The sequence below is a fragment of the Phyllostomus discolor genome, chromosome 5 (genome assembly GCF_004126475.2).
Source record: "Phyllostomus discolor isolate MPI-MPIP mPhyDis1 chromosome 5, mPhyDis1.pri.v3, whole genome shotgun sequence".
Taxonomy (NCBI): domain Eukaryota; kingdom Metazoa; phylum Chordata; class Mammalia; order Chiroptera; family Phyllostomidae; genus Phyllostomus; species Phyllostomus discolor.
The window spans coordinates 67151976-67174967 of record NC_040907.2 but is presented as its reverse complement, the minus strand read 5'-3'; the positions used below and the strand labels follow the sequence as shown (position 1 = coordinate 67174967).

The following is a 22992-nucleotide window of genomic DNA, read 5'->3' as shown; positions in this document are numbered from 1 at the left end:
GTTTAATAACATGTTATCTGTTTTCCATTTCTGTGTTTATTTTTCAGTTTTCTTTTTTAAAAAAGATTTTATTTATTAATTTTTAGAGAGAAGGGAAGGGAGGGAGAAAGAGAGGGAGAAAAACATCAGTGTGTGGATATCTCTGCACACCTCTTACTGAGGACCTGGCCATCAACCCAGGCATGTGCTTTGAACTGGGAATAGAACCAGAAACCCTATGGTTCATAGGCTGACACTCAATCCACTGAGCCACACCAGCCAGGGATATTTTTCAGTTTTCTTCTTGTGACAGATTTCTAGTTTCATAGCATTCTAGTCAGAGAAGGTGCTTGACAGGATTTCAGTCATCTTTTCTTAAATTTTTTTTTAAAGATTTTATTTATTTATTTTTAGAGAGGGAAGGGAAGGAGGAAGAGAGAGAGAGAGAGAGAGAGAGAGAGACATCAATGTGTGGTTGCTGGGGGCTGTAGCCTGCAACCCAGGCATGTGCCCTGACTGGGAATCGAACCGGCAATGACTGGTTCGAAGCCTGCACTCTATCCACTGAGCTATGCCAGCCAGGGCGGATTTCAGTCATCTTAATTTCACTGAGACTTGTTTTATGTCCTAGCATGTGGTCTAACCTAGAAAACGTTCCATGTGCACTTGAAAAGACTGTATATTCTGCTGCTTTGGGGTGATATGCCCTGTAGATATTAAATAAATCAATTTGATCTAGTGTGTCATTTAAGGCCTCTGTTTCCTTGCTGATTTTCAGTCTGGAAGATCAATCCATTGAATCAATGGAGTGTTAAAATCCCCTACTGTGACTGTATTTTTGTCAATCTCTCCCTTTATGTCCATCAAGATTTGCTTTACACATTCAGGTGCTCCTATGTTGGGTGCATACATGTTTACTAGAGTTATATCCTCTTGTTGAATTATTCCCTTTATCATTATGTAATGTCCTTTGTCTCTTACTATAGCCTTGGTATTAAAGTCTATTTTGTAGGAGATAGGGATTGCTACCCCAGCTTTTTTCCATTTGTATTTGCATATCTTTTTCCATCCCTTTACTTTTTGTCTGTGTGTGTCTTTCACTCTGAGGTACATCTCCTGGAGACAGCATCTATGTGGGTCTTGTTTTCTTATCCATTGAACTACCCTATGTCTTTTGAGTGGAACTTAAGCCATTTACATTCAAAGTGATTATTGATAGATATCTATTTATTGCCTTTTTATTTTTTTGACTACTTTCCAGTGTTTCTTTTTCTTTTTCTTGTAGCAAGCTATTTAACATTTGTTGCAATACTGGTTTGGTGGTAACAAACATCTTTAGCATTTTCATGTCTGGGAAGCTCTTTATATCTCCTTTACTTTAAAATGATAGCATTGCTAGGTAAAGTATCCTTGGTTGTAGTTCCTTGCTTTTCATCACCCTGAGTATTTCATGCTAATCCCTTCTGGCCTGAAATCCACATTAATTCTTTTCAAGGACCTGAAATGTGTACTTCAAACTTAGATATTAGTTATTATTTGTTCTTATAGAAAGATTTGTAGTATTCCTTTCAAAAATGAAATTTACTTTGGTTTTCTCTTGCTTTTAGGAAACACGTGTTCCTACAGGAAACTTTCAAAATAGAGAAATAAAAAAAGAATAAGATCAATTGCAGTGGCTTGCACTATAAACGTGTTACCAAAGTCTGTTTATTTTCTTCCTGAATATGTAGTTGCATTTTTGTCACCTTTGCTGATAAGTGTGATAGGTGTAAATATGACTAATTTCTAGTCAATGGAACATAACTGGAAATATTTTATTTCCAGGCCTGATCTATCCAGATCTCTGACATAATGTCTTCCATTCTCTTTCTCTTTCCAGCTAAATGGAATGGAAACCCATAGGGAGTTACTAGAACCCTGAGTTCCTGAATGACTGCATAGCTTGTTCCTGACAAATGAGCTGGTTAAGACTCATCCATTCATATGATATTATGCTATACATATTACGTACACACATACTATCTATAGTATGTACAATCTATTGTTCTCTGTATTTGAGATTGATCTGTGAACAACCAGAATGTTTATTTGTACCAACATGTTCAATATTATATATAATAAAGACATTAATACCTACTCTGCCTAATATAGTGGCCACTAGTCACATGAGACATTTAAATTAATTTAAATTTTAATGTCTTAATCCCAGTAGCCACATTTCAAATGCCCAATAGCAACATGTGGCTAGTGCCTGCATGTAAGACAGTGCAGGTATAGAACATTTCCACCGTTACTGAAAGTTCTAATGGAAAATACTGTGTTGTATTTTATAGAACTAAGGCTTTTATAGGCACAGACACACTCGAGTACACATACACATGCACACACATAGATAAACACATGTAAACACATATGTAAGGAAAGGGAAACATAATGGGTCAAAATTCAGAGTACATGAATTGCATGTGACTGTCCATAATATCCTTTCTACTTTAGGCCAAATAATGTGTCTGTTTGATGAGAACTTGTGAAAGTCCCTGGAGCAATGGGGAATGCCACTGGAGATGAAGGTTAAGGATGGAACAGGCCCAAGTAACTACAAGATACTACTCTTCTAATTATATTTTTCTCTCCTTAAGCTGTCCACCTTATTTCATTCTCTAAAATTTAAAAAGTACTCCGTAGGTTTACACAGCACTTGGCTGTGTAATGAACCTAACAATCATGTGAGAAATTGTCATTTTCAGTAGAATGATTCCTGTCTTCTGGGTATGAATCCTCCTTTCCATCAAGACTCTCCTTGTGGTGATGGCACCAAACTCTTCCCTTTTCATGTAGAAAAAAAGTAGAGGAGGATTTAGAAAACTTTGTCTAGCATAATAGAGAGTATGACCTACCAAGGGTAAAAAATTGTTGTGCATTCTTATGATATTGTCCATCCTCCTTCCCACCATCATTGCCCTGATTCTTGCCTTTGAGATGTCTGGATAGCTGGCAGTTTTCTAGTGATGTAAAATAGGTGCCTATTGTCTTATGGGGCCACGTATTATGTGAATGTCAGGAAAATGAGAATCCAAATACTTTCTTCTTAGGATATATACTGACTTAGATCTATCTGTCAGTAAGTAGGTGTGAAAATGAATGCCTAGAAATTCTTCTTTATACATCGTAGACAATTGGGATGCTAATGTGTGTAAGTGTAATGAAATAGCACTGGATTGGTGGTTAAGACTTTCAAACAGAAGTCATGACTTGGCTTTTACTCCAGCTTTCTCTGCTGACTTAAAAGAAAGCATTTCTCCTTCAATGGAATGACATGAAAATGAAATCAATGGGCGGGGTCCTCTAAATGTACACCAGGGTTTTCCACAAGGCAACCAAAAAGCTCATTTACTTTTATTCTTATTTTTCCCTAAGAAAAGTTAGCTGCCCTTTGGAGAGCCCTGCAGCTAGAATCCCTATCTAATGTGGGACATAGGACCCACTTCAATGGTTCTTGAAAGATTTTCAAACTGGTTTTGCGGAGCTAGTAGGCCACTTTGTAATAGGAAGAAGCATTTGACATTTAGAATTCTGCCTCCCAATGTGCAAACAATAGAAGAGGAAAAGCTGTGCCCTTACTTGGGCTTCTGCTGTGCTAATTACAGACGTGTAAAGCCCAGCTGTGGTCAGACAAACTCATCAAGGAGAGATGTGTGAGACCAAGGAAGCAAAAGAAGGACCAGAATGTTTTTCTTTTTTATTCCTTGCATCCTATCTGTTGGCATTCAGCTCTGCTTAATTATAAACTATTTCTTTTTCCATTTATAAACATGTTCTTTTTTCCTGAATTTAATGTGAATGAAGTTGCTTCTAGATTAGATTATAGCTATAAGATTGGAGCTCAAAGGCTGAACTAAGATTTCTTTAACATATGTGCACACAGATTAATATCAACCTACAAACCCAGTCTGTTTAAAAATGAAAGGTTCTTGTCCCCTATTCCGAATTCTTAACAATCCTCCTCTATCTTAAAAAGAAATATAATTAACAAAACCAAACCAAAGAGAACAAACAAGCAACTTTTAACTTTCTAAAGAAATTTCAATTTAATTTCAACAGGGAAACAATGCAATTTAAATGTATTTTGTTTTCCTTTGATATTTATTTTGTGCTTGTTTTTCCTGGGAATCTGTGTCTAAAGTTGAACTACAAGATTGCTTTGCTATAGCTATATGCTTGTTTTGTGCATAAACTGTAGGAAGTATCATTCACTGGTGGTCATTGTGGATTTGTATATATAGGGGTGGGCAAATGTAGGTAGGGTTGCAGTTGTGAATATGTGAAACACAGAGTTAATAAAGCTGTTGTAATACTCATACCCTGCATGTCTTTTTTTACATGAGCAATTGTAAGCCTACTTTTGCTTATTTCTGTACATATACGTACATTTTACGCACACACACACACACACACACACACACAATGACAATGTTCTGGCAGACAATAAAGTGCTTTGAGGAAGGAGTAGCTTTTTATATAGGCCCCAATGATTTTGTAGTGGGGCCGGAGGTAGGTGCTGTTAGTTCTCCCTTTACAACCTAGAGAAGCTAAGTGATGGGTCTAGGGTCACATAACTAATGAGTAGTAGATATTCACATTTTCACTAGTTGACTCTATATTTTCTACTCCTAATTAGGGTTTGTTGATTTAACACAAAGCACTGTGAATTCAAGAAGAGAGAAATACCACATAATAGTTTTATTTTATTTGTGGTTTTGACAATTCTTCTGACACAAGACCACTGAAGACCCTCTTGTAGAAAATATACCTGAAGAATATCCACTCCTATGTTATGTCTGCAGTTCTCACTGATGATTGGTATACTAAGGATCAAACCCCAAACTTGTCCAGGCGGAAACTTGGGTTTTCAAAACAACTATAGAAACTTGAAAAGCAGCAGCAATACTAATGAAATACAAATGAATATACTTTTTTATGTGTTTTAAATCAGACTTTTGATATTACTCAGAAGGGGACCCAAGGTTTGTGAGAAATTAGTTGACATATACAAAATATTCATAGGAAAATTAAGATAGGAAAATAAATAGGAAATATTAAGGTAATAACCGAAAGAGGGTGTTATTGGATGCTATGCTGCTCTTTCTTTTTCTATTTGCAAAACTTAGTTTACCCAGTTACTATGACACTTTGGGTTTTATGGAAATAAGATTCTTGAGAAGTAGACAACTGAAGATAGGAGAGGAGTTTGGGTTAAATCAAAAAAGTAATAAGCTCTCGGATGCCAGAGGGACAACCTGAGGTCATTAAACATGCTCTGGGTCTGAGGGAAAACTAGGCTTGCTTCACAGTTTGAATTTTTCTTGCCTCTGAAATGTGTCTCATGAAGAATAAAACTCCCAATTCTTATCATGTAAGATTAATTCACTATTTCAATGGAGTGTTTTCCATTCGACAAGCAGGTACCAAGTGCTATTAATGGTCAAAACATTGTGCTTCCCCCTGGGGGATATAAGGGTATGTGATAATAGTTATCCAATAATTGTGCGGTGCTCTAGAGTTTACACACTCATTTCTCAGACATCTTCTCATTTAAAACTTTGGGAAGTAGCTATTATGGCTATCCCCATTACAGAGGGAAAAAAAGAGGCTTAGTGGTTGCCTGAGTTTCAGTGCATGAAAAGTGTCATATATGATATTCAAACTCAAGTCTTTCAACTTCGGAATCTATACTATTTTCATTATATCAGACTTCCTGACCTAAACAACTTTGCACTTTATTAATTTTTTATTAATTTTTTAAAATTTTATTTTTTATTTAAACATTTTAGTTTCTGTGCTATTACAGTTGTCTCATTTTTTTCCTCCCTCCAGCCAGCACCCCCCACTCCCACAGTCAGTTCCCACACTGTTGTTCATGTCCATCGGTCATGTATATTTGTTCTTTGACCAATCCTTTCATCTTCTTTCAATCAGTGTCCCTCCCCTCTGACAGCTATCAGTTTCATGTTTCTGTGCTTCTGGTTCTATTTTGTGTGTTAGTTTATTTTGTTCATTAGATTCCACTCATAAGTGAGATCGTACGGTATTTGTCTTTCACAGACTGGCTTATTTGAGTTAGCATAATAGTATCCAGTTCCATCCATGCTGTCACAAAAGGTAAGAATTCCTTCTTTCTTATTTCTGTGTAGTATCCTATTGTGTAAATGTACCACAGTTATTTTTTGTTTTTTGTTTTGTTTTGTTTTGTTTTGTTTTTGTAAATCCACTCATCTACTGATGGGCAGTTAGGCTGTTTCCAAATCTTGGCTATTGTAAATAGTGCTACTATGCACATAGGGTGCATATATTCTTTTAAATTGGTTTTTCTGGATTCTTAGGATATATTCCCAGCTGTGGAATCACTGGGTCAAAAGTTGGTTCCACTTTTAATTTCTTGAGGAAATTCCATATTGTTTTCTGCAGTGGCTGCATCAGACTGCATTCCCACCAACAGTTCACTAGGGTTCCCTTTTCTCCACATCCTTGCCAGCACTTGTTTGTTGATTTATTAATGATAACCATTTTAGTAGGTGTCAGGTGATATCTCATTGTGGTTTTAATAAGTCTGACACCATAAAAGCCCTGAAAATACAGGCAGTAAAATTTCAGATATCTTGTATAGCAATATTTTTGCCAATATGTCTCCTAAGTCAAGTGAAATAAAGGAAAAAATAAACAAATAGGACTGTATCAAACTAAAAAGATTCTTCACAGCCAAAGGAACCATTATCAAAATGGAAAGGGAATGACTGTATGGGAGAACAGATTTGTCAATGATACATTGGACAAGGATTTACTATCAAAATATATAAGCAATTTGTATGACTCAACACCAGGAAGACAAACAATCCAATTGGAAAATGGGCAAACAATCTGAACAGACACTTTTCCAAGGAGGACATACATAGGACCCACAGCCATATGAAAAAATGTTCAACATCACTAGCCATCAGAGAAATGCAAATTAAACAACACTTTAAAGTGAGAGAAATTACATAGTCAAAAATGTGGTAAGAATATAATTGAAAAATAAAATTTTGCCACAATAGTATGGTTTACCAAAACATCTAGCAGGAAACACTAGATGACAGTCTCAAACTGGGTTATAAATTCTGGTAGTGTGGCTTTTATATTTTAAGAGCTTTGCATTTTGTGTTTTAGAAGTCAGGGTCCTGTTTTTCTCAGTGTGTTTTCAGGAACCATAGTATGTTAGCTTTGTGCACTTGGGAATTAGGGCTCTTTGTTTCTCAGGATTAGACAGCGCAACAAGTAGAGTGTTTAAAAGAAGTCTGCAGTAAATTCTTTCTGACCGTTTCAATCTATTTCCATGGATCCTCTCACTGGTAGCATATTAGGTTTTTTGCTTGTCTGCAGTTTGATACAATTTTTGTTGATAGTCTTAAATAGAGCCTATTAAATAAGGTATAATCAATGTATATAAACTCATAAAAATGAACAGTCCTGTGGGGAGCAGTGACAATAAACTCTTCAGTTACAGAAAGGATTTTTAGCAGATAGCTATCAAATCTGCTGTGATTCAAATATGTCTTATAGGTAAGCACTAGAGTGGTAAAGATTTAAGCAATTTCATCTTCAAACACGAACTAAAATTACTTGAGCTGGTACAATTCTATAACCTACCTGCTGCTTTTGAAAGGTGGAAAAATGTTTTAATGCAGACACATTTTTTTCAATGAATTTTTTGTGATGAGCATTTCCTACCTTACTTGACTCCCTGTGATACACTTATTCTTGATACAGTACAAATCAGTGTAACAATTATGCTTTACTATTTACAAAATCAGGCATTTTTCTTCATTAACATGACATGTGTTGGGGAAAAAGGATGAATTAGAAATTTGGATTCATTGTACAACAATTAGTTAGCTTTTTCTGAATAGTGTTTTGTGATTTCCTATCAGTAGCCCTTCTGATGTGCATGTGAAAAAGCACTTGGGAATGGAAAAGTTAGAGTGAATACCAGGTACCTATAACGATTGTTGGGGAAAGAAGCCATCACATGGCCTGTTGTCCATTCGGGGACTGTGCGGTCAGTGCACAGGGACTGGAACATTCTCTCGTGCGGGGGCTGGGTGCCAAGCTGCTGCTTGGTCCCATATTTTTCTTTGTTAGGAACGTTTTGTATTGCTTAATTGTTCCAGTCATATGGTACCTGGCCAGCCCCACTCTTGTGTCTTCTGTGGCCTGAGTGAAATTATACAGTCTATCATCCTACATGGGCTGTCAGGAGAGGCCTCTTGGTCATGAGCGACAGACACACACTTGAGACCCTGGTCTTGGGGCCTCCACCTTTTGGTGAGTAAAACATTGTTCCGGCCAGTGTGTTTGAGTTCTTGGTAACTCAAAACCTGTAGAAGATGCAATGGGCTGGTGTCTGTGGGCTTCTATTTCTGGTGTTTGATGTTGTTAATGTTCTTCACCATCCTCCAAGAAGTAGAAATGCTCATCTGGGGTTCTGCTGTTAGCTGGTAGCTGGATTTTACTGTTTGAGAAAAATGAAACCTAGTTTATTTTATTTAAAAATTCTAGTCTAAGGTTTTTTGAAATTGTTATGAACATCTGGCAGTAATGCACAATGCACTCAAATTATCACCTCACAAATGTGAAACACATTATTAAGAGATTTGTAATATATCCTACTTATGTTAATAGAAATTTTAATATAATTTGTATATGAATTTGAGGTTGGTGTTTGGTATGACTATTGTCCTGCTTTCACATGACTGCTTTGATGTTAAGAAGTTAGCCATCATCATCACAATGGTTGTCACTTCCTCTTTTAGAAACTCATTGTACACACACAATTTCCAACTAGGTTTTCCAAAGTATATTGTGAATTTGTTCACTTTCTTTCATCTCCACTGCTATCATTCTGGTCCAAGACATCATTATCTCTCACTTGGATTACTGTAATAGCACCCTATATATTTATTCTCCACTTCACAGTCAAATTAATCATTTTAAAATGTTAATTGAATTTTGTTTATCATCATACTTGGAATGAACCTCAAAGTCCTTTTCTTAGTCTATACGGCATAGACTCTATCTTATACAAATTGTTTTAGAAACTAGCAAAAGAGGAAAAGCTGCCAAACTCATTTACCAAAGTAAGTAAAACCTATTACCAACACTTGAGGTACAGGCGTATGCTTTGCTTTATTGTACTTCACAGATGTTGTATTGTTTTAAAATTGAAGATGACCCACCACCAGCAAGAAGATTATGACTTGCTTTATTGTGGTGATCCGAAACTGAACCACAGTATCCCTGAGGTATGTCTGTATAAGTGTTGGAAAGTTGTTGTCAAGAAAACAGACTTATAGACTGATATCACTCATAGACATAGATGCAAAAATCTGTGTATTTCAAATGTTAGCTAATTAAATCTTACATTGTATTAAAATTAATATGTCATGATTGAGTACTTTTTATACCAAGAATGATATCATTGTTCAAAATCAGAAAATCCATTTATTTACATCATCATATCAAAGAACTTTTTAGTTCTTTAACATCACATAACTTCCAAGATTTTACATCTAGTTCAGATGTTTTCTCTAACATAGACTTTCTATATCCATCTGCCTAGTTGACATTTCATTTGAATGTTCTATAAGCATTCCCAAAATTAACATATCCAAAACTGAATGGCTGAAATTCCTTCCAAACCCTTCTCCTCTCTTAGTTTTCCATAACTCAGTAAATGGCCTCTTCTTTCCATCATCCATTCCATCCAGAAGTTGACCAGTTCTTAATACCTCTAGTGCTACCAACCACAATTGTCCTAGTTGCTGTTGTTTCATCTGGAATAACCTGCTGGCTGATTTCCCTATTGTCAGCTTTGTCACCCCACCCCACCCCACCCCACCCTTCTCAGTCTATTTTTAGCAGAGTAATCCTGTTTAAATGTAAGTAAGATGGTGTCACTCTTTGGCTCAAAACCCTCAGTTAGCTTTCCCCATTCCCTCAGAGAAAGAGCAAGTTGTGACATTGGCTTCTGGGACCCCTCTAGTCTGCCTTCTTCCCTCTCTGGCTTCATGTCCCACCAGTCTTCCTCCCCTCTCTTGTCTTCAGCTCTGCACTTGAAGTTTATCGACCTGGATTGCTTTATTCTTCTTCAAGATATCCATATGATGACTTGGTTTTGTTTCTTTTGATCTTTATTTAAATGTTACCTTTCTAGCGAAGCCATCCTGGATATCCTATTTGAAATTTCCAGCCCTTCCTTTCTTGCCTCCTTTTTAATGCTTTTGCTCCGTATACTAATACCTTTTTCAAACATGCTTTTTAATTGTAAAATCTTGGTTTGTCCTAATATTTCTCCCTCTAATTGTTACAGGGTGCAGCCAAGAGGGGGAACCCCAAATGGACATTTGGAATGGGGTCCAGAACTTAAGGTGTCCAGGAGATTTTAAGATGTCTCCATCCCCCACTCCAGGGTGTGGGTTGGGGCAAGGGACAAATGGTGCAGGGCCATTGAGAGTTGTTTAGCATAGCAACAGCCTTGCAGCTAAGCTCTGGCATATCTATAACCTTTGACTGGTTGCATAGATATGTTAAGTAGCTGTGATCAGCTCTAAGCCAGGGGAAATGGAGGTAACTACCCCACCCAGAGGTAACTGGGGGGGCAGGTCCCCTGCGTTACAGTGCCTGCGTGGGAGCTCAGAGAGGACTGGCTCCAGGACATGGGGCCACACCTGCCCAGACTCATGATGGCAGCCCAGTAAAGCTGGAAGGATAAGAGTTCCGGCATGTGAAGCCGAGTGTGGGAGGAGTCGGAAATGAGGCTGTAGAGGAAGATTGGCCGCGGGGATTTTAAAACCCAGATTTGGCGGCTCTTGAGAAAGAGAACGATGCTGCTTTAGAAAGGAGAACCACGCGGCAGCCCTGAAGGGAGAACCAGGCTGCTTTAGGAGGTGAGCCATGCGCAGCCCTGAGGAGGAGAGCCATGCGCAGCCCTGAGGAGGAGAGAACCATGTAGTTTTGGCAGAGTGGGGACTCTCCCTTCCCGCAGCCCTGAGAGAGAGAGGACCACATGCCTGGCAGAGTGGGGACCCCCACAGCTTTAGAAGGGGGAACCACCACCTGGTTTTAGCAGAGATCCTGGTGACTCAGCCGAGGGTGCTGGGAATCCAGGGAGATCTCCCAGTCGAGATGGAGTTCTAACTGGAAAGAAACAGAAGACTACCTAAGCCATGGACTTCTATTTCCTTTCCTGAGATACGGTACTCTGGACTGGGCAAAGGGGGAAGGAAGGAAGGACTGTGTGTTTGTGGGTGTTTTAAGGGACTTTGGGATTTTGGTGAAGACATTAGGTCACTACTTTAAGTTTGTATAGCATCAAATAAACGTTTCCTTTCCTTTTCACAAATCTCTGGCATTGAGAGACGTCTTTCCCCTGGCGGCGGACATAACGGACCTGGGGCCTTCTTTCAGTAATAGTCTATCATCCCAGGCCCCCCTTGTTGTGTGTTCTGTAACATAATGATGTCCACATTGTAGTAAATTAAAGCAGTTGTGCACCTTAACCGTCTTGTTTTCTGGGCTTAAGAGTTCATTTTCTCCTGGGAGTACCAGCTACACTATTAGGAAATGCAAAGAAAGAAATGCCAGAAGACCCTTGTCAAGGTCAGCTCCAAAGACTTCAGTGTGTGTGTTTTTCAGTGCACGTGTGTATGTGTGTGTGTGTGTGTGTGTGATATTTGTGGTGAAAAGACCAGGCACCAGAAAACCATAGCCTACCAAACAATTCCTTGGGTCAGATCTTTGCACCCCAAGTAGAAGCGGCTATAAGGTGAGATACACATAGGTTATAACTCATCAGCAGCCTTGGATGTTTGGAGGGATAAGGGTGAGAACCTTTTTGTCTGAGATTACTTAGTTCTCACCTGTTTCTCTAAGCATTTCACAAGTACAGGACTTTTGTTATGTTCTGATCTAACCTCTGAGAACAGCAGAAACAGAAGGGTGAGTTGCAAAGGTATCAGAGATGGTAGCAATGTATCATCAAGTGGAATGTGCACTAACTAAATTCTATGAGCTGGGGGTTTAAAATAAAGTAAGAAGTTGGGAATAGGGTTGATAGCTTAGGTTTCAGAGGCAGTAGCAGTATTCCCAGAACTTCTGCTCCCAGATTGCTGCATTGTGCTCTATACTGAATGGAATGGAGGTTTTCTAGGATTCAACTCTTACAAAGTATTATTTTTTGTAGTGCTAATAGTGGCAGCAGTGATTGCAGACAGGGGAGCAGACAGCCTGGTGGGGAGATTGTACCACAGACAGTTTCTCCCAGTAATTCTATTCCACTAAACTGCTGTATTCATCTGACTTAAGAACTGAAGAAAAAAATCTTCACATGTAGGTCTTAGGCTAGAGACTCATGCCAGGGACAGTGTGAGCTGCTGAGTGTGAAAAATTGAGTAGGACAGATCTCTGTCTTTAAAAGCTCACAATCTACTGGGGCAGACAGAAACAAATGGATAATTAAAATAATATGGTATAGGCAATTGTAGATATCGGCTGGAATTAAAATAACAATGCTTGATATTCAAAATTCAAGCTTTCCTTATCAGTCCTTGAATGAGAGAGAGTGACTCTATAATATCTATCCACACTGATGAATCTAAAGCGCACCCATAGATGAAGGGATAGAAAAAAAACAACCCTTTGGTTACCTTCTTAATTGTGCAAAACCAAATGTTTCCAAAATTTCTAAGAAAAAATAGCCTTACACATGAGCAGGATACAGATAAATAAGTATTCACTAAAATAAATGGTGCACTAGGCTAGAAGGCAAACTCATTGCAGTCTCCACTGTGTAATGTGCAAATCACTTTCCCAGATGATCTTTCATTTGAAGGTATGCAAGTTAAATTAAAAAAAAAAACAGTGCTGTGTACTAAAGTGGCAAGACTAAAGTATTAGCATGGATATTGGGGTAGACATTCTATAATTTTTTTTACATTCCAGTTAAATTATTTTTACAGTTAATGACATTTTAAATCCAGAATTCAATTTTCTTCAAGTTTTGTTGACAGTATCAATGCTGGACTGGCACTACTTTCCTCCCCTTTTGGCTCTGACTCATGCCAATGTCTGAAAAGACAATCAGGAACTTCATCTGCAAGCTGTGTCTCATTTATATTTGTAAGCACTTACCTCCTGCTTGGAAATGGGGAAAAATGTTTATGTCACTATCTTTGGGAGACAGGGAAAATCAGTGTTGAAGGAAGCTGGCGTGTTCAAGACTTGGAAAGACTATATAGTCTTCCAGAAAGAAAAGCCAAACTCTTGCTTGTAAGATGGTGGCTTGATAGAATTAGCACTGCAAGAAATAAAGCACTTTATTATTAAAATCTCTACCAAAGAGTTCTGCTTATTTTAAACACTATACTATCCTGCTCCCTTCTCTCAGAGCCATAAGCTCACACACCCAACTCTGGCATGTTAGAGTGGATCTACCTGCTCATCTACCCTAGGATACTCTTTGTACCATCACTGAGAGGGATAAATTTGTGAGGCGCTCCAGCATCCTTGAGGAATCTGTGGTCACTCTTCTTTGTAGTTCAGCAATTACAGTGGAAATTGCTGCTGCTGAATTGGACAACTAAATGCAATGGGGATAATTGAGTACTAGAGTGGCAGGGGCCATATGATGGTACTTAATTGCCACAGACAAGGTGGGCATGGTTATTATAATGGACAACAGAGATAAAGCATTAATTAGAACAGTCTTGACTTGCATAGACCCGTGGTACCAACTAGTTGATCATGGCATCCCTAGCAGTGAACTAGACTGGCAATCTACTAAATTTGTACTTAATCTGTGTAAATGGGAGAGTTTTACCTGAAGTGAGTACAACTCTAACTGGAATCACCAAAACAGAGAGCCATGACCGCTCCATCATTTCTCAGACTGGAGTCACTCCACAGGCCCAGACCCAATGAATGAAGAGGAGGCCATATCTCCTTGAGGAAGGACCCTGCTATACTGCCAAAATTTACACTTTTAACCTTCTTCCACCCTCAGTAAGGGACCTATGGTCTTTTATCAGGGCTACTGTGCATTGAAAAAAAATCACACTTTTGGGAGGTTATTGGACACTGATTCTGAGCTGACATTAATTCCAGGAGACCAAAAATGCCACTTTGGTCTACCAGTCAGTTGAAACTTAAAGAGATCAGGTCATTAGTGGTATTTTAGCCCACAGTGGGTTCAGCGGGTTCTTGAATTGCCATAGTCTGAATGTTTGTATTCCCCCAAATTCATATGTAGAAGCTTAATGCCCAATTTGATGATTTTAGAAAGTGGAGCCTTTGCACAATGCTTAGTTTATGAGGGCTCTCCAGAGAAAGAGAGCTATGTAGATATAGTGGGCATGGCAAGCAGGGGGCAGAGGGAGGGAGAGAGATAGATTGATTTATCATAAGAAATAAGCTCACATAATTTTAGAGGCTAAGAAGTCCAATTTGGCAAATTGGAGACCTAAGAAAGCTGATGTTACCATTCTAGTCTTAGAATGGTAACATCAGCCTTAGAGGGGCTGGTCCAAAAGCCCTAGAACCAGGAGAACCAATGGGTCCAGTCTGAGTCTAAGGCCAAAGGCAGCAGGAGACTAATGTTGTAGCTTGAAGACAGCCAGGCAGGGAGCAATAATTCTCTCTTACTCAGCTTTTTATTTGATTAAAGGCTTCAAAGGATTAGATGAGGCCACCCACACCGGGGAGGTCAATTTTCCTTAGTCTAGTGACTCAAATGTTAATCTCATCTAGAAATACCCTACAGAAGCACCCCAAAGTAATGTTTAACCAAACGCCTGGACACTCCATGATCCAGTCAAGTGGACACATAAATTAACCATCACAGATCTACTCCTTGTCAACTTGACACCATTGGCATCTCTTTAACCATACTTAATTTCCAAATAAAGCAGCAAGTTCCACTCAACATGCTATAACTATTCTCCTCACAACTGGAAAGCTGCTGACTCCTTCCGCAGAAAGGGAGGAGAAACTCTTGAGTGACGTTTATTTTTCTCCTTGACATCCTATAATTAAAATACTATGGTATAAAATTAAAAATACTTAAATTTTATAATATAAGGTCAATACATCTTATGTTACAATGTAATATTGTTTATTGATGTTAAGGACAATGTAGATGGGGGGGAGAAAAAATGGCACTCAAACACTGATTGACCCATTAAATTCCACCCAACTGATTAATGCATTAGAAGAAAATAATTTTAGTTGTTTATTTTTAGTACACATTTCTCCAGAAGACATTTCTTGTCCCTAACAAGTGTGTATAAAATGTGAAAAATTGGCAAGGTGGAAAAACAAGTAAGGTAAAGTGGAGCTGGGAATAAGGTTCTAATGAAAACTTGACACGCCAGAGGGGCTGGGGTATGCGTACAGATCGGTCCCTAAGCATTCTATGACAGGAACTGGCTCACCATTTCCATTCTTGGGACTGAATTAGATCTGAGTTTCTTCTGCATGAAAATGAGTTAAGATAAGTTAAATTAGTTATTTGATGGGTTAGCTAATTTGATTAAGCCATTCACTTTTTAACCAACTTTTCTGATGTTCTAGTATAGTGGGAAAAGCCTAGATCCTGGGGCCAAATTTACTTGGTTTGAAATTTTTACTCTTTTTTTTTTGGTTGGTTATGTGATCTAGGGCCAGTTACTTAATCTTTCTGGGTCTTACTCTCCTCATTTGTAATGTAGGTGTCATAGTACCTCTCTCATAGGTGGATCTGAGGATGAAATGTATATAAAGCTCCTTGTACTATACTTAATCCCCCTTTCCTTTCCTTCCCTCTTGGAGAATGTAGTATTTAGTTAGAATGCAAACAAATTAATTTTCAATGAAAACCTATAAGTGGGGCACAAATTGCAGAATTGTTGGTATAGGTAATATTAACACCAGCCGACTTCTGCTGAATACATGCTTACAATAAAATGACTACTTGTTTAAAAATACACACATTCAAATGAAAACATACACTTGCCAGCCTACCATACCTTATGTGAAGCTCAGTCTCACATATTTGATTATCTAACATTCTAGCTGACATTCCCATTTTTGAAGATTGAGTCTTTATCTTTTTATTTTTAATTTTTGCAGCTGTTTTATAATCATCACAAATGAGTATAGGGAATGCCCTGTACAAAACAATATAATAAAGTTTCAAGATCAAGGTGTTCCTTCAGGCAAGGCTGAAGATTTTGGTCTCTGGTCTTTGCCATTTAGGCTATACTCCTTATTTTTGGATAGGTCACTGGGTGTGTGGTTCAGTCCATGCTTTTAATCATATTTGAACAGAAGAATAGCCACTTAGTCTGGGTAGAAGTAGATGAAGTATTTGGTTTCATGTGTCATGTAACTACTGAAGTTCCTCTCCATGATGCAGTGCCAGGTGAGGTTGTATTTCTTGCCAAACATTCTTAATATGGGCTACAATATCTTTCTCTGTGTTATATTTCTCCAATGCCTGAGTAGCACATTCCACAGAATGCTGTTGCATCTCTTCTGACATATCAGCATTTTTGACCAATACCTTTCAGCTGCACATGGTTACAGTGGAGCCTGGGCTGGCAAACTGCAAGGGTCTCCTGGGGGAGGGGCTGGTGAGGTTCAGACCCAGTGGGAGAGACAGTTGCTATAGAAGCTATGGCACATCTCTTAAGTGTGAGTCTTTAGATATATATGTCTTAGATACTGTAGTCTCAAGAAAGTAACTCTGTGCAGCATTGCAATTTGGTACAGAACATTCTCTTTCTGTGGTGCCATTGTGATCACTAAGCCAAGGCTTCAGAGAGTTCTTCCTCTATAACTATTATGAAAGAATTTTCCCATGGTGTTAAAAATTAATAGGTCATTCATTTAGGAACTGCTGTCTGCTTGCAAGACCTGAGTTAAATACACTGCGTCTACTCACACACATCCTTTCATCTCTCTTCACATTTTCATTCAGGTGAAACAGCATTCAAATTACTATCTTGAGACATCTGGGGGACAAGGAGTCATAAAGGCTCACAAGGGGTTTGGACATATGTCCTTGAGAATGGTAGTAATGGAACTGAATTATCCCATTTTATGAATAAAATATCTTTTTATGATTTTATTTATTTATTTTTAGAAAAAGGGGAAGGAGGGAGAATAAGAGAGAGAAATATCAATGTGTGAGAGAAACATCTTGCAAGCCCCCAACCAGGGACCTGGCCACAACCCTGACATGTGCCCTGAGAAGGAGTTGAACCAGCGACATTTCAGTTTGCAGGATGATGCCCAATGCACAGAGCTACACTAGTCAGGGTTATGAATAAGATCTTGAGATCTTTTCCAGTACAAGGTAGTGGAATGAGATCTTTCTGCCCTTATGACTACCTTTCTCAGAACTACCCTTGCCCTTGAGGATAAGTGGCCTAATTTGCTACACCCAAGTCAAGAGTGGTGCTAAGAAAAGGGGGCCAACTACCCCCCAAATCATTGTTATAGGATGTAACTGTTGTGGTCAATCTATAGTTTCTTGGTCTCTAACAATGACAGAATATCTTAAATGAAGCCTGCTTTGATTACTGTGTGATATTTGGACTTGTGTTTTGCCTTATTTTCTTGTACATTACAAAATGCTATGACATTGATGTATTGCCTCAAAAGGTAAAAAAGAATATCAGATTTGGAATTAAAAGTATCAGTTTGAAAACATTACAGTTATAAAATATTACCATTATACAACCCAGCAAAAGTGTAAACTACAAAAGAAGTGATTCAAAAAAAATCTTTTAATAAAAGTTTAAAGTGTTCAAAATATATTTGCCCCTGGAGCAAACTTTTTTCATTTAATATTGTGTCTGTTAATTAGTGCTTCAAATTTGCAAATTCTTTATTGGTTTATATCAATGTAATACCCAAAGCTCATCTCATTGCCAGATTTGAATGAAATATGATCCTGTTTATTCTATTAAAATGAAGGCTTGAAATTGTTACCCAAATGCCACAGGAATTCTTGCCATTTTCTCATCAAATTCCTCATCAGATTTTTTTGTTAAAGTCACATTGTTTTAGATTTTGTGCCTTGGCATTTAAATGAAATTCAATGTGCCCCATGGAGGAAACATCTGTAGGGACATATTATGTACAATATCCATTCCAATCAAGCAGGAGTGTACTGAGTGCCTGAATGAGGAGCCTATTCTTGCTTCACTTTCCTCTGATGTGGCTATTGAGAAGATCTATAAGAGAGGGAGCATTTATAAAAATTAAACCGGCAGTGGTGCACAATATTTTAAATGCTCAAATCAAATACTTCTTTTACATGCACAATATCAGTGAATGGATTCCTGCCTCTTTCTTTCTTCTGATGTAACAGACTTTATATATAGCATCTGATCCAGACTTTGGATGGCTTAGCAGTTAGGTGATGATGATTTTCAAGGTGTATATGCCCCAGGAAGTTATTGTTTTCTTGATTTTGACTACCCACTATGTCCCTCAATAGTTAGCCTTAGTTCATATACTCTACACAACTTTTTATGTTTGCAACCTGCACAAAATGCCTACATCTAGTGCTGTGTCAAAATGGTCAAGAAATGGGAAGAGTCCTGTCCTATCTATAAATCAATGGCAATTTTCTAAAGTAGAAAATGACCAGGGCACAATGAGTAGGATTCATATAAAATGGGAACAATTATTAAAGTGACTCTATAGGACTTTAAGATGTGTGGGGATTGGATCAGATCAGTTATTTGGGTAAAGCACATAAACATAGCACATGCTAAATGCCTAGTAAATATTATCTGTTATTGTTTCTGTCAGGGCATTTTGTCAGCCTCAGAATGGGGCATTCATATAGCAGGAATAACTTGCTCAGTGCAGTGAATGTAGGGAAGCAGAAAGTGTACCGAGAGATGGTCACTAAACCAGTTCAGTTGTTGCTAAAGGTCCATGGTTATTGTCCACATCAAGTAGAAAGAGAGCTAATTAATGTTTAAACCACTGAGCAACACGCTAGAGTACAAAGAGAGCCATGTAGTTTCAATCTCTACAACATTCTGCTAGGTATGTTATACATAAAAGAGATATTTCTTTTCCAGGTACTTCAGTGTATAATTAAGTAACTGAAACACTGTATTGTAAACAACATGAACCATTCAGCATTATCCTGTCAAAATGTACTTGGATTCTTGTTGGAAAACACAGCTGCTTTTAAAAGAAATAACTCAATATCCCAGGATATGCCGAAGTGAATCATTCTCTTATCTTTTCACTGCTTGGGTGCCTGCTTTCCTGGGCTGCAATTATGACCTGTATTATGCCGTGGACATGGAACTATGTCTTTATGGGTAAGTGGCAGACTGTGTGACACATTATAAAATATGTATTATAATTCTCATTTTTTTCTTGCCTTTCAATTTTTTTTTTTTATCCAAGGTCTGGCTTTGTATGGATGAATTTTGTTCACTCAACTCAAAAAACTGTTGTGTGATAAAATTTGAAAAATCCTGGATTATATAAAATTACACAGTTTTTAATTTCAGAACCTTCTGGAATCCTTAATATGTTAATGAACATTTTAAATCTATAAGAATAAGATGTAGTATGCATGGTTTCTGACATTTATTTGGCATAGAACCTCTTTTCTGTGTAGCAGGGCACAACATCTGCTCTTTGGGATACCCTTTGGGATTTGATGCCCAGTCTGATGGTTTTTCGAGTCAAAGGGATATTTACGTATCAATAATGAACACTAGCACAGACTAAATATGAACCATACATTTTAAAAATATTTCAAATTAGCTGGAGTACAGTACTTTACTTTCACAAAGATGATTCACACCCCAAATTTACAGCATTCCCACTGGAGTTGGGGACTCCTTAAATGTGGAGTTATTTATCATTCCTCTCTGGAACCTCAGTTCTGTACACAATCACTGTTTCCACTGGGAATGGGTAAGTTTATAGGATGTGGATGACCAGCAGGCATTTTGTTTTCTCTACATAGAGAAAGCTTATCTAATAGGACGAGGAAGATGAAGAGGAGAAAAAATGAGGCAGAGGAGAGCTGTAATGACACTGTTCTGGTTACTGGGTTTGGCTGTGCCTGAAGCAAATATACCCCAGATGTTAATTTATGTGAATGTATTAGTTTTCTTTTATACTTAAGCTACTTTGGAGCTTTTCCCACTGACAACCAAAAATATCCTTACATATCAGAATTGCAGTCTACAGATTCCAGATTATGGAATTGGTTAAGCAGAGGCAAGATACAGCAGTGCCAGGGGTTTCCCGTGCATGACTACTGTGAGTGTGGCAGACTGAGAGCTGACGACCCAGTTCTACTCTATTTTATTGCTATCATGATCCAAATTATTCTTCCAGGTGGCCAAGAGTCCACCTAAAAAATGCATTTCCCGGACTCCTTTGCTGATTGGGGATGGCAACATGATGTAGTTTTGAACAATGACATAAAATTGTCTAGTCTTAGCATAGCACTTTCAGGAAAGTTCTTAGATGACACCTGGCATGTGCCTTTCATCTTGTCCTTCCCCCTTCCTCTTGTCTGTGCCACCATTGTAGTGTGTGAGGCTACTCAGACGGAGTCCACACTCCAAGCATGTGGTGAAGCAGAGATAGAGAAGGCTTTGCCTGCTGACATGATATGAGGGCTGCACCAGCTGGGGACTCTCCACATTCTGGCCTCTTATTGTGTGAAAACAAACAAAGAAACAAAAACCAAAGAACAAACAAATAAACAAACTTCTATTTGGTTAAACCACTGTAAGTTTAATTTTCTGTTATTTGTAGTTGAACCTGCTTCTGAAAGGATTCAGCAAGGCAGCTGATTAAACTGTTAACAGTGTGTCTTGGGCCTCCATCTGAAGCCTATCAAAGGCTGGAGAAATAGAGGTAGACAGTACAGACAATGTTGGGGTTCTGGGGGATGCCGATGACTTCTCGCAGTCTTTAGCAAGCCCTCTAAGAAACAGATGAGCTTCTGTCCTGGCTGATCCTCATAGACACTCTGACCAGAAAAAGAATATTATATGTCTTATGGATGAAAGCTGGTGTTACAATCAGCACAGTGCCAGCCACCACAAAAATTAGTTGGTGAGCACTGAAGACAAACTTTGATGAATTCAGGAATTTAACTGCCTCAACCTTGGGCTTGCAAATGGGGTGTTTTGATAAGTTAGGTTGATTAAATAGCTTTATCACAATATTGTTTCATTATATGTGATACTTACTTTTGAGTCTATTTCATACAATTTAAAAACTATTTCTATTTTGGTCCTTTTTCATTATGTATGATTATTTAGATAATTCTGTTCATAATGTAGTGGTAAAATATTGACTCTGAAGGAAAACTCCTTGAATTTGAATCCAAGTTTTGCTATTTAGCCATTTGACAAAAAATTACTAAACCTCTCTGCACCTTAGTTTCCTCATTTGTAAAATTAGAGTAATAATAGTACCTACCTTATAGAGTTGTTACGAGGATTAAAAGTTTTGACACATGTAAAGCATCATACCTGACTTGAGTACTTCAGTAAACACAAAGTGTTAGCTATTATTTTTAAATTTTTATCATTATAATAGTTGAAAAAGCCTTTAGACTTCACTTTCAATTTAAGATATAAAATTTTATTTTACAAAGTTATATGGTTTTATATTTGGAGTACCTTCTGACGGTGTTTATAGAGATGGTGGGTCTAAAAAAAATTAGCTCTATGGTTTTAGTTGTAAATGTATTCTGCGTTTGGAATTTAGCCCCTCAGTGTACTAGGTAAGTTCTGTACAGGGACTTCCAAAGAGGTGATAGACTTTGTAGACCTGGAGATGCAGATAGATGGTATTTGATTCTTTCAGCCATTTTATTTCAGAGCATGCTAATTCAATTGGTTTCCAGGATGAAAGAAGCTGGGAAGTTTGAGGTCTCAGGAAATGCCTTTCTGTTTCAGTGGTCCCAGGCTTTCCTCTATATGGAAACAGGTATGCAAGTGGACCCCTCTCTGCAGCTATCTGCAGGGTGTGCACTGAGGGACAGTCTGGCCTCGGCTGTCATAGCCTTTTGAGTTAAAGGCAGCCCCGACCTGAGAAGCCTTCTGCCTGATGACAGAAAACCAACTGGATGAAACACACCCCAGGACTGATGAGGGTCAGAGGTGGGAAGTCACCCTGTTCCCCTATAAGCTTTTGCAGCTTGGAGGCCCTTAAATTTCCTTATCTCCTCTGCTTTAGTGATGTATTGAAATTAAATCCAGATTTTCTTCTGCTTGTGTAGTCTGGGCTCATGTGGGTCCAGATGTTTTATATCTCTATTAAGAGTTGTCTTTTTTTATCTAATAATAATATACCCATTAGGATCAGTGAATAATATATCCACTCATAGAGCAGTGATATTAAGAGACTAATGAACCTAGGTTTCCTTTGGACCAGAGTGTTAATATTGCTTACAGGGTTGCCTATTTTCCTTGCCTACCCATTTCATTTATACTACTTAGATTTTCTTTCCTGCACAGAACATTCAAATAGATCTTAAATGTTGGTTTCTAAAGTAACCAGCTTCTGTTGACCAGGAATTAGTAGTTGGAATGGTATTGGAATACTAATTAAATATTCATACGTGTGTATATTTCAGTGAGTGTGAGTGCAATTAGCTCTGTTTTTGACACCTGCTGTGGCACCACACAGGGGTGCCACACATCAGGGTTAGGCCCCCAGAAGTATGTCTTCAGTCAGAGCAGCTCTGAGCTTTGGGCTGGACACTTAAAGTTGATCCACAATGAAACGCCTGCCAAGGGCTTCATTAGAAGATAAGAGATATTTGGGGAAATAATTTCTTTTGCAACCCTTAGATGAATAAAAAGATATCGATATAGGTAAAAATAGTATAAGAAGGAAAATTCAAGCAGCGAAGTTTTTATTTTCACAGTGTGAGGT

At 38.1% G+C, this 22992-nt stretch overlaps 1 pseudogene; it reads right to left on the bottom strand.

Annotated features, from left to right (window-relative positions):
- Positions 1-16353: 16353 nt before the first annotated feature.
- On the bottom strand, positions 16354-16705 carry LOC114496267 (annotated as a pseudogene).
- Between the last annotated feature and the right edge of the window lie 6287 nt (positions 16706-22992).